Source organism: Anabrus simplex, chromosome 1 (assembly GCF_040414725.1).
Source record: "Anabrus simplex isolate iqAnaSimp1 chromosome 1, ASM4041472v1, whole genome shotgun sequence".
NCBI lineage: Eukaryota > Metazoa > Arthropoda > Insecta > Orthoptera > Tettigoniidae > Anabrus > Anabrus simplex.
Genome location: NC_090265.1, coordinates 751740414 through 751753694, shown reverse-complemented (window position 1 = coordinate 751753694; position 13281 = coordinate 751740414). Strand labels below are relative to the sequence as shown.

General features: G+C 39.7%; 1 long non-coding RNA gene across 1 annotated transcript; it reads left to right on the top strand.

Annotated features, from left to right (window-relative positions):
* Window positions 1–4430: 4430 nt before the first annotated feature.
* LOC136873070 (uncharacterized) lies at window positions 4431–10878 on the top strand. The gene is made up of 3 exons (XR_010860149.2): window positions 4431–4622; window positions 10037–10163; window positions 10242–10878. It is a non-coding gene; the product is annotated as an uncharacterized lncRNA (long non-coding RNA).
* The last annotated feature ends 2403 nt before the right edge of the window (window positions 10879–13281 follow it).

The window sequence follows — 13281 nt, the reverse complement described above, 5'->3', positions numbered from 1 at the left end:
GTTGTGACTACCTTTTTAACACTGCAAATAAATCCATCTATTATTTAAACCTCCCTGTAAGAAGAGGACGGTGAATGCAAATGGGTATTATTTTCAAATGAGCTGAGCTCGAGAGTCCATTATAGCATACGATTCTTTCAGTGTAGCATGGCTCACTGTATGTCTCGCTGCAGTGAGCCGATAAGGAGCCGTGTGTATCTTGTGTCTCACTGAGCCGCGCTCGTTCACGATTCTTTCAATGTGCCATGATTCACTGATTCACTGTCTCGCTGCAGCGGAAGCTCGGCTCTCCGCGTGTCCAGTGAGCCGATAAGGAGCCGTGTGTATCATGTGTCTCACTGAGCCGCGCTCGTTCGCGATTCTTTCGATGTGCCATGATTCACTGATTCACTGTCTCGCTGCAGCGGAAGCTCGGCTCCCCGGCAATGTCCAGTGAGTGCGCCACTCAGCACTGTCCGCTGGGAGTAAGCTGAATCATGTGCCGTGAGCTCGCCGTTCCTGTGAATCGATTCACTCGGACACTTGAATGAATCGATACACTGCTTCGAATCATACATTCAGTAGCCAACACTACCGCCTACCACGCGCAGTCTTCGAAACACAGTTTCCTGTGCACGTGTTGCGTAGTTAGTTGAGTAGTTGAGACATGGAGGAAAAACATTTCGAAGTCGTGCGGTCGTACCCTGTTTTATAAGATGGGAATCATGTGGACTATTGAATAATAAATTAAAACTAGATATCTGGAGCGAAATTGCCAAGGACGTGAATGTTAACGATGGTAAGTAGGCTACTATCATAACAATTTATTCACAAATACGTTTTAGAAAATACTTTAGGAAAAGGACAAATGTGTAGAAAACGACTAGTCGTAATGCGATAAAATAATAAGTCATCTACGTAAATACGAAAATTAAAAAGAAATTAAACAATCTGAAGAATATGCCAGCACGCCAGGCAATAGTTCGGCTTCCCCAGGTATATTTTTGACGTTGCATAGAAGACTGAAGAAGGGAAACAATGCCAGTTACTTGGACTTTCTTGTCATCGTAGTAAGTCAGTAGTTCTCTCTTGAAACTTTATCCGCTTGCCACGGCACACTTCCTACCGTGTTGAAATAATTGGTAAACTTCTGTCTCACTATAAAAGCACTGGACGCACTCCTCTTGCGTACCTATGGAAGCAATTGGTTCTCAGGCATTTTGACAATGTCCTCATATACATTATTTTCAGGCTAATTGTTATATCTCAGAAAATTATGCAACACACAAGCCGCCTTTATGACTTTATCAACACTGTCAAATTTGATCTCGAATGGTTTTCGAAAAACACGGAACCTGGACGCCAGTATGCCAGAAGAACATTCAACAGGTTGCCTTGTTCGTGACAGCCTGTAATTGAAAATCTTACTTTCATAGTTTCCGGTTACACTTTGTTTGGGATACGGCCTCATTAATTTTTCAGACAATGGAAAGGCCTCATTACCAACAAAAACGTACGGCAATGGTTCTACAAACTTATCCAAAACTGCTGGAAGCGGGATTTTCATATTTTGTTCATTCGGAACTTAGATCATTGTTGCTAGCCATTGCTCCTTCCTTCTGAGAACTGACGCGAGACTGCGTGGCAATGTGCGCTCACATACACTTCGCAGTTTCGTCAGAGGTACGCTGTCCTGACCTGATCTGCCCTGCTCTGCGGCCGTCTGCTTCTCAATGTGCGCCCGGCCTTACATAAGGGGGTAGAGGAAAAAAGATTAAATTTATAATTTTTTTGCATGTAGTCTGCTCGAAGTTATAAAGGCAAATGAGAGCAGTACTGCTACTGTGTGTGCGGAAATGACATGTTATCTCAGCAAAAATGCACAGTAAACGGAAGTGACACGGCAAAAATATACATTACCTTGATCGCCTACACATGATGGATACTGCAATTCAATATCCAGGTCCTAGCATCAGGAAGGGCATCCGCCGGCCGTAAAACAGATTCTTGCTGAGCAGGAAATGTAGAAAGGAAGCAGCCCCCCAGCATTTGCTTGGTGTAAAATTAGCAGAGCTGACAACCGTGTAGTTTTAACCCTGCTACTTTATAACGCTGTTGATCGTGATAGGCGTACACTGTTTGCAAATCCCGGTCTTGGCGTCAGGAAGGGCATCCGGCTGTAAAACAGATTCTTGCTATTTAAAATCCCAGTCTTGGCGTCAGGAAGGGCAACCGACCATAAAACAGATTCTTGCGATTTAAAATCCCCGGTCCATAGACCTTTGGCGTTAAGAAGGGCATCCGACCGTAATTGCGACTTAAAAACCCGTCCTTGTGTCGAGAAGGGCTTCCGGCCGTAAAACAGATTGTTAAGAAGAAGAAGAAGAAGAAAGGGCAGCGGTCGTAGCCACCTCTCTAGCATTTACAATATAGTTCGAACCCCGGTATTTAGGCTATGTGCCAGCACCGGGTTTCGAATGAGTAGGCTATGTTCCAACACCGGGTTAGAGATGCGTAAGTCCCCCTTGGCAAGAAATATCATAGGTGTGTGTTTTACAGAAACCTTGTATTCGAGTGAGCTTCAAGCTGCTGCTGCAAGAGTCGGCCCAGCGCGGGCGCAGGAATGCGATGAATTAGCAACTCTCTTCCGGTACAATGTCCAACCACTCCCTCGTCAACTGTACCATAAGTTAATTACACACACAGCTCTAAAGACTTAAAAGTGTTGTTTTCGGGCCGGGGTGAGTAGCTCAGAGGCGCTGGTCTTTTAACATAACAGGTTCGATCGCGGCACAGTCTGAAGGTGCACAAATACGTCCGCCTCGTTTTTACTGGCAGAACTTCTAAATTCCGGCACCTCGGCGTCTCGTGTTTTTCTCACCCTAGCTCAAAGGTCACTAACAGGCAGGGAATACCGTAGATGTGGGCTTAGCTCAGTGCCCGAGGATCGCTTCTACATAAAACTCAGCTCAGCGCCCCCTGTCTACTTACAGGCAAGGGATACCGCAGATGATGACTCCCTCTCTTTTTGCTCAGCTCAGTGCCCCGTCTACGTTCAGGCAGGGGATACCGTAGATGTGGGCTTAGCTCAGTGCGCGAGGATCGCTTCTACATAAAACTCAGCTCTGCGCCCCTGTCTACCTACAGGCAAGGGACACCGTAGATGATGACTCACTCTCTTTTTGCTCAGCTCAGCGCCTCGCTAGGCTCAGGCGGCGGATACCGTAGATGTGGGCTTAGCTCAGTGTCCGAGGATCGTTTCTACATAAAACTCAGCTCTGCGCCCCTGTCTACCTACAGGCAAGGGACACCGTTGATGATGACTCACTCTCTTTTTGCTCAGCTCAGCGCCTCGCTAGGCTCAGGCGGGGGATACCGTAGATGTGGGCTTAGCTCAGTGTCCGAGGATCGTTTCTACATAAAACTCAGCTCTGCGCCCCTGTCTACCTACAGGCAAGGGACACCGTATATGATGACTCACTCTCTTTTTGCTCAGCTCAGCGCCTCGCTAGGCTCAGGCGGGGGATACCGTAGATGTAGGCTTAGCTCAGTGTCCGAGGATCGTTTCTACATAAAACTCAGCTCTGCGCCCCTGTCTACCTACAGGCAAGGGACACCGTATATGATGACTCACTCTCTTTTTGCTCAGCTCAGCGCCTCGCTAGGCTCAGGCGGGGGATACCGTAGATGTGGGCTTAGCTCAGTGTCCGAGGATCGTTTCTACATAAAACTCAGCTCTGCGCCCCTGTCTACCTACAGGCAAGGGCCACCGTAGATGATGACTCACTCTCTTTTTGCTCAGCTCAGCACCTCGCTAGGCTCAGGCGGGGGATACCGTAGATGTGGGCTTAGCTCAGTGTCCGAGGATCGCTTCTACATAAAACTCAGCTCAACGCCCCTTCTACCTACAGGCAGGGAATACCGTAGATGTTGGCTTTTTGCTCAGCTTAGTGCCTCGTCTACGCTTCCTAAGTTCAGAGGTTTAGGATCGCGCGCTGGCCTTCTAACCCCAGGTTCGATCCGCTAGTATAATACGTCAGCCTGCAGAACTCCTAAATTAGGCGTCTCTAAAAACAGCAGGTTCGATCCTGGCTCAGTTTGATGGTGCTCAAATACGTTAGCTTCGTGTTGGTAGCAGTACTCCTAAATTCCGGCACCTCGGTGTCTTCGAAAACAGCAGGTTCGATACTGGCTTAGTCCGATAGTGCTTAAATACGCCAGCCTCGTTTACTAGCAGAACTCCTAAATTCCGGCACCTCGGCGTCCCCGAAAACAGGAAGTTCGATCCTAGCTCAGTCTAAAGGTACTCGGTAAATTTACAGAGAACTCTTGATGCATAAACTTTTTGTTACAACTGTAGTGCAGACGTTACAAATGTAGCGCGCACGTCTGTAGATTGCATAGCCCGCCTAGTAACAAGTCTGTGCGAAGTCCACGCAGTTCTCCGTGTCTGTTTAGTGTGTGTGTGCATATACAATTCCTCTACTTTATCGCCTACCGTCTAGTGTAAAACAAAAGGTAAGATTAATTCTTTGATTTTTATTATTATTTACGATTTCTTTTTTCTTTGTTTTTAGAAAATCACCGTCTACTGTGAACATTATTCTAGTAACCATTCTTCAATTTGCAGCCTTCAACTTAAGGTAAGCCTAAACTGTTGGTTATTGTTTGCATTTTTGTTCGAAAACTACTTCTACGCTAGGCAATAAAGATCTGTGTTATGATAGCTAGGCTAGCTGTTGGCGAACCGACTTTCCCTTTCATATCCTATCATCACTATGTATGATGCAAGTGCTATGTATGTAAACATGAGAATGTGCTAACGCTACTTTCAGACAGTTAGACGATATTTATAACAGGTTAGCTGTTATGTTTTTTTAACTTAGTAAAGATAACTAGTCTAGCTGTTGGCGAACCGACTTTCCCTTTCATATCCTATCATCACTACGTGTGATACAAGTGTTGTGTATGTAAACATGAGAATGTGCTAACGCTGCTTTCAGACAGTTAGACGATATTTATAACAGGTTAGCTGTTATGTTTTTTTTAACTTAGTAAAGATAACTAGTCTAGCTGTTGACGAACCGATTTGCCCTTTTATATCCTATCATCACTATTGTGCCCTGACGGCAATCCCTGTGACCATTTTTGTAAATTTTAATTCTGTATCTCAGTGTTGGGTTAGGCCGCGGCGAAGCAATGCAGTCGGAGATCCATGAAGGCTCCACTCAAGGGACGTGCAAGTCCGACGAGTTGGGTCACAGGTTAATTAAGTGGACTGTTATCATCGTGGCTTTTATCGTAGAATGTAATCATCATTTCTGCCTAAATTACGTGAATATTCCGCAATAGAGTATTAAGAGATTGAGAATATTGGCATATTCGTTAAGATACATTGACCATCATTTAATCTTATCTTAAATTAAATAACTAACCTAGTGTTCCTACGCTACTTTAAATGAGAACTCCGTAAAATGTTTTATTTATGGAAGGATTTTCCCTTTAATGCTTTTTAAATAACTTCAGAAGTATCAATTACATTAAGAGCAAATTAATGGCAACTCAAACGGATATAGAAAGGAAAATATTATGTTAAATAGAAAATAAACACCTAACTTCAAGCTCTTGTTACAAATAAGTTATAACATCGTCAATCGAAAACAAAAAGAGACAAAGTGTCCCCCTGCTGAAGGCTTACAGTGAAAGATCAGTTATCAACCTTGCATTTTTCTAAAATAAATCACTGGGATTTATAGAATCATCCACTTCAGAATGCTATTTTCTACCCAAATATCTCACAATATTCCGTCATTTCTCTTTTAAAAATCACCGCATTATATGTCGGTATCTGTCTATCTAGCAACTTGAAAAATACCGTTATTCTAACTTCATAAAATCACCATAAATGCAATAGAAATGTTTGAAAGACACAGGATCGTAACATAATATGATATCCATCAAGATCATGCATTTAAAAGACAGACTCGATCCTCCCATACATTCATCGGTGACTGCGCCTAGATAAAAGACATCAAAAGACATTGCAACGTCTACAATACCCTTGTCTAACTACGTTGATTCTGCGCCTCCGGATACCACTGCGACGTTTGACCTGGAATACTACATTAGCACTAGGCGTCAACTCAAATGATCTACAAAATCCAACTAGCAAAGAAATGATTTACTTACCATAGAAGATCATTATTTCCTTTACGACATGACCTCAATATCTTTACGTTACCGATTATCTTGCGAAGATCCTAAACATCCCTTTAATATCGTGCGCTCGGGTCAATCTTGTATTTAAATAGGATAAATATGACGACCAACTACTAGTGTTCGTGAGTGCAACATCCTATAACATTATTCTAAAATACGGCCTCGTACCTAAATAAATTATTCATCACGACAACATCAAAATTCACGCATGACCAACATAGTTCCTACCGTCAATACCATCATCAGGACCTTCTCATAATATCATCATAAAATTCGCAATCCTAATTACACGTCTATAATCATCACATCTCTCTATCCACGTAAATACTTTCAAAGATCCTACCGTAACTAACACCTTATTACATCGCACAACTCGTCATGCACAGCGAATTCACAATACTAAAGAACAATCTATTCAGGCAATTACGTAAAATTACTAAATACGTTGCCGCATTAACTCCATATCACCACAATAGTATCACACTTCTATGATCAAAACACTGTATTTCCACACAAGCACATAACATTTTTGAGGACCACAGAATCGCACGTCGCAAAAAATACCGAGCTCCTCCGAGGTATTCTGAGCTACAAGTTAAATTAACGTTCAATACCATAACACCATTACGATACCAATAACATCCATGTCGAAAAATCTTTCCGTAAAACCTTACTAACAAACATTAAAGAAATCTTTCACAACCATCGCATATTATCACAACGTAGTCTGGCTCACCACACTAGACGTAACGATCGTAAGTATTACAACGCAATGTCCAACAAATAACGGTCGCTTTCAAGTAAAAATTGTTCATGTCAAATCGACAACAAAATAAGTACTACTCTACAACTACAATAAGCAATTACATGGCGGAATATATAAGATATTCAAGTACTCATCCTGGGTTGTTGCTCCACGACGGTGTCACCTTCCGAGTTCAGCTCTCATTCAATAACATTATCAAGTATTGTCCATCACATTTCTGGTCAGATCCTTTGAGGTCCCTCTATTTTAGTTGTTCATGTTGATACGTGCACTCATTTCATCTGAATAATTAACTGCTGACGGTTCCATATTACCTGAAACTCAGAGATATCAATTAGAACAAGGTTATACACCTTAATACAATTTTTACAGTTCAAATGATACACTTGCCTTTTTCATTCAATAACAAGATATCTTGTTTTACAATATTATATGTTTATGATATGCCAATATCTCTCTAATATATCCTTTCAATACAATCTTTTCCCTATGAATTCTTGCTTCCGATCTTTCTGAGATGTAGATTGAGAGTGTCAACTTCTTCAGAGACAAAACAGATTCTACCACAACATAATAATTGCAGACGGTTTGCTTTTTCAGAATTCTTCTCAGCTTCTAGCTCCCATATGTTTCTGACAATTAGAAACATTTGACACATAATGTAAGACGATCTCGTACAAATCAGCTGTACTAGCAAAGGAACTTATTTAATAATTGCCGCCTCGTATTTAGGTTAGTAATCGACAGTTTCTTTTCTTCATCTCGATCGTTGGATCGTGCGAGACTAGATGTATAAGGTATGGCCCTCTCATATGAATTTATTATTTACATATTTCATGACCCTCAGTAACATTCTGTCATAGATATTCTGCCGTTCATGCATTTCGGAAAGTTTACTTGAGGAATACATATTATTCATTTAATCCTGCTCTATGTTTCCCGATGTTTAACTTTCTACTAATATTTCCGAGATACCACGGGGTTTAGAGCTTGTTATCAATCCGCTGATATCTTCAATTCAGCGATGCCGTTCACGTAATTAGACAAATCAACTGCCTTCTAATTCATCAGGAGGTGTGATAACCGGCCATAAGATTTCATTGACATTATTTCTCGACATAAACTTCCAATGTGTTCACCAATCTCATCCTGACATACATTGGAAGGTTATACTATGTGCGATGCAAGTGCTTCTACGCTAGGCAAGTTCGAGTTGCGTGCTTGTAAAGATAGCTAGGCTAGCTGTTGAAGAACCTACTTACCCTTTCATATCCTATCATCACTATGTGTGATACAAGTGTTGTGTATGTAAACATGAGAATGTGCTAACGCTATTTTCAGACAGTTAGACGATATTCATAACAGGCTAGTTGTTGACGAACCAAATAACTTTTGTAGCCCTTTCCTATCCCATCATCACAACTGCTTCTACGCTAGGCAATAAACATCTTCGTGTTGCATGTTTTTAAAGATAGCTAGGCTAGCTGTTGACGAACCGACTTGCCCTTTCATATCCCATCATTACTATGTATGAGGCAAGCGCTCTGTGTGTAAACATAACAAACCGGGCGAGTTGGCCGTGCGCGTAGAGGCGCGCGGCTGTGAGCTTGCATCCGGGAGATAGTAGGTTCGAATCCCACTATCGGCAGCCCTGAAAATGGTTTTCCGTGGTTTCCCATTTTCACACCAGGCAAATGCTGGGGCTGCACCTTAATTAAGGCCACGGCCGCTTCCTTCCAATTCCTAGGCCTTTCCTATCCCATCGTCGCCATAAGACCTGTCTGTGTCGGCGCGACGTAAAGCCCCTAGCAAAAAAAAATAATAAATAAAATAAAATAAACATAACAATGTGCTAACGCTACTTTCAGACAGTTAGACGATATTTATAACAGGTTAGCTGTTAAGAAACCAAGTAACTTTTGTAGCCCTTTCCTATCCCATTAACACAATATGTGACGTAAGTGCTTCTACGCTAGGTAATAAAAATCTTCATCTTGCATGTTTTTAACTTAGTAAAGATAGCTAGGCTAGCTGTTAACAAACCAACTTACCCTTTCCTATCCCATCGTCACAATGTGCGACGCAAGTGCTTCTGCGCTAGGCAATAAACATCTTCGAGTTGCATGTTTTTAAAGATAGCTAGGCTAGCTGTTGACGAACCGACTTGCCCTTTCATATCCTATCATCACTATGTGCGATGCAAGTGCTTCTACGCTAGGTAATAAAAATCTTCGAGTTGCATGTTTTTAGCACAGTAAAGAAGGCTAGGCTAGCTGTTAACAAACCAACTTACCCTTTCATATTCTATCATCACTATGTGCGATGCAAGTGCTTCTACACTAGGCAATAAAGATCTTCGATTTAACTCAGTAAAGAAGGTTAGGATAGCTGTTAACACACTAACTTACCCTTTCATATCCCATCATCACTATGTACGATGCAAGTGCTTCTACGCTAGGTAATAACGATCTTCGAGTTGCATGTTTGTAAAGATAGCTAGGCTAGCTGTTAACAAACCAACTTGCCTTTTCATATCCTATCATCACTATGTGCGATGGAAATGCTGTGTATGTAAACATGAGAATGTGCTAACGCTGCCTTCAGTTAGACGATATTTATTACAGGTTAGCTGTTAACAAACCGACTTACCCTTTCCTATCCTATCATCACTATGTGCGATGCAAGTGCTTCTACACTAGGCAATAAAGATCTTCGATTTAACTCAGTAAAGAAGGCTAGGCTAGCTGTTAACAAACCAAATTACCCTTTCAGATCCCATCATCACTATGTGCGATGCAAATGCTTCTACGCTGGGCAATAAATATCTTCGAGTTGTATGTTTGTAAAGATAGCTAGGCTAGCTGTTAACAACCTAACTTACCCTTTCATACCCTATCATCACAATGTGCGATGCAAGTGCTTCTACGCTAGGTAATAAAAATCTTCGAGTTGCATGTTTGTAAAGATAGCTAGGCTAGCTGTTGACGAATCGACTTGCCTCCTCCTATGCTATTATCACTATGTGCGATGCAAGTGCTAACGCTACATTCATATATTTTTGTTCTTTTCTAGGTACATCAATAATTATCGTCGACATTTATTCAAGTCTCAGTTTGAAAGGCTTGAACGTGCACATTTTAGGAGTTATCGCCATTCATCCGAGTAACAGTTTGCAGTCTGACGTGTGAACATTTTTAAGGTATGTTTCGATCCTTTTTATCGATTTTATATGTTTATATGTTTTTTAATCTAAAAATAGTATTCCGCTTTTTTGTAGAAAAACCATGGAGAAGATTAACCAGATAGGTCATATTTCAACTCCAACTACCAAGCCACTGACAAGTCTACCGCTAAATGAGCAATTTAAAGTGATTTCGCTACGAAGATTAAAAACGAAATTTGGAGAAAGAATTTTATGCGTCTGCAAAGACTTTCAAGTTTTTCTACCCAATAGATTTAGTGTGCTAACTGATTTAGAAATAGAAGAACTAAATCAACGTTCTATTTGCATTATATATCGCGGAATAGAGAACAAATCTTGTGTTATTAGTTTTGTTGATGCGTAATAAATTTGGAAACTATACATACATGTTTTATTGTGTTAGATCGAAATTCTTTGCTATAATGTTTTTGTAGAAAAATTTGCTGTTTATGCATATAGCGCTTAATCTAAACATAAATAACAAATTAGTCGGTTTTTGTGTGCAGCTTAAAATTAAGTTTCTTATCGATTGCTTTCTTCAATATGGCTTTGTTAACTGCATAGAAACAAAGAAATTTCATGAAAGAATTTTGTGCGTCTGTCAGGACTTCGAAGTATTTCTATCCAGTGTGTTATACGAAATTCAGTTTTTCTTATTAGTCAGCTCAAAACAACTGGATGCCCTTGTTGACGGTCCCCATCCGACAGACCTAGTTATTAGCAAGTGTTGTTTTTTCAATATTCACTATCAAACGATCTAAGTTTCGTATCGATTGGTTTGATATAGCATTGTTCGCAGCAGCATGTACTGTAGTGCCGGAAATTTGTCCTGCAAGTGTTGTTTCTTTAATATTCACTATCAAACATTCTAAGTTTTATAACGTTCGGTTTTTTGATATAGCATTGTTCGCTGCAGCATGTATTGCACTGCCGGAATTTTGTCCTGTAAGTAATAGAAGAAAAACATTATGTGTCCTAGAGTTTGCAATAGAACATTCTGCAGTTCAAACTTTTTTCTTAGAAAGCATGCGTTTTGTTGCTCTTCTTACATTTTATATTAGCACGTTTGCTTAGTCGGTTTCTTGACTATTGCATGTCTATAACACACAAAAAAGCAAAAGGTGTACGTTAGTCGTTTATACCTCGCGATGTACTTACCTCTAGAAATGCTCTATGTAAATATTATGTATACGATCGAACAAAACATATGTTTATTGCTATAGGATAGCGATTCCCTTACTAGTGTTATATAGGGGTTACAGCATCAACTAAAACTCATACATACAAGAATTGCATTATTAATTGTATGATGAATCTTGTACATACAAGAATTGCATCGAAAAAGGAAAAGTACGCAAATATTACCACGGTAAAATGATTCAAGATAAAACTTGTACACACAAGATGTAAATAAATAATGTAGAATTAGCATATTCTTTTATTTTAGATTAGGTATTACCTTCTCCTCCTCCCGCTCCTTATTTGCAAGATAGAGTTTTGTTCAATACTATATCACTCGAGGAAGAAGAGTAAGTATCTCAAGAAAGAAGGTGTTCAGCAGATTCGTATGTTATCGTCTTAGAAGAGCAGCTTAGTAAGTATGTTGAGAAGAGAATTTTTTTCTGAACAGTGTTTAATTCTAGTCTTGCAATGCAGTGTTCTACATCATCGAACTATAGTGCAACCCGACAAAGATAAAAACAGGAATGATAATAAAACCCCATAAATATAACCAAATGAGCACAAGAAGCAAAATACTTACCATCGAGCAGGAGCAGTATTAACAAAACCAGCGTGGAGGGCACAGAACATAAGGGAAAGGACTGGATCGAGCTAACTACTTGAGGGGTTGCCAGGTCAAGATTGCTAAATGAAAGCAAGATTAATGTTTAAATAACTTGAACTTTACTTAAAATTATGAAACATTTAAACAGAATTTGGGAATGAAAACTGTAGAACAAATAATAAATCTGTAAATAATGTCTTTAAATTATAGATAAAAATCAATTTTTAAAGCAAACTATACAATGAGTGCGCACTCGGATAACAACGTAAATTAATTTTTATGTAGTAATAAATAAGTAAATAGAAGAAAGATAAAAATTGTAATAATTCAACTCATTAAATTAGGGGACAAATGTCTATTTTTAGGATAAATAAAATCGTGAAAACACACTCAGATTACAAGCTACAGTTTGCCTTAGAATCAATGAATGACAAGTGTTAAAACGGATCCGTGCATTAAATATTAATTACATAACTGGCCAGCTTTTCTTTGTGAGTAAGTATACTACAATTAATCACAATAAACTGGAATTTGCTTCCGGAACCAGTACACAAGGATTTCAATCACCCCGAAACACGGAAACACACTCAATATTTAAGGCAACGATAGCAGACCCAAAAAAAAAAAGTTCCACACGTAAATAATTGAAAGGACACAAGAGAAAATCGCACGAACCCGAATAAAAATATGTCTCAAATAAACTACAAATTACGAAGGGAAATACTTAAAATTTCACAGACAACAAAACAATGGTACACACGAAGCATACAGCTTCCCAAAACCGAAGCCAACATCCGACTTAAAGAGACAATAGGCAAAGCCCACACAAAATTAGCGTACCGGAGATAAGATAAAAACATGGCACGCAATAATGAAAGAAGAAGGAAAGAAAAACGGACGCGAATAATCTGAGGAGGGCAAAAGTATCATCAAGAAATAGGGAACAAATTCCAGTTTATTATAACCAAAATATTACAATAATTATGTATAGTCTTTTAAATTTAACATTTCTTCCAACCAAAATATTAATAAAGGATTTAAATGCCGGTTACACAATTTTAATTTTAGGAGGCCTTGGAAAACGGTAATGGCCGAATAAGACCGGAAATAAACCATCCCATTAAGTAATTAAACAATGAGCCATTACGAAAACAATACTAGTACATAACGTCTTTCAAAACGTTGTCAACAGTCCATCGGATGCCACAAATATGAACCAAGAAATGTAAAAAGAAATCCACCAACAAAATTAATAATAATAATAACTTTAAGAAACAGAAAAAGGCAGCACAACGAAAATCTCAGTTAAATTAAAGTAATGGAATAATA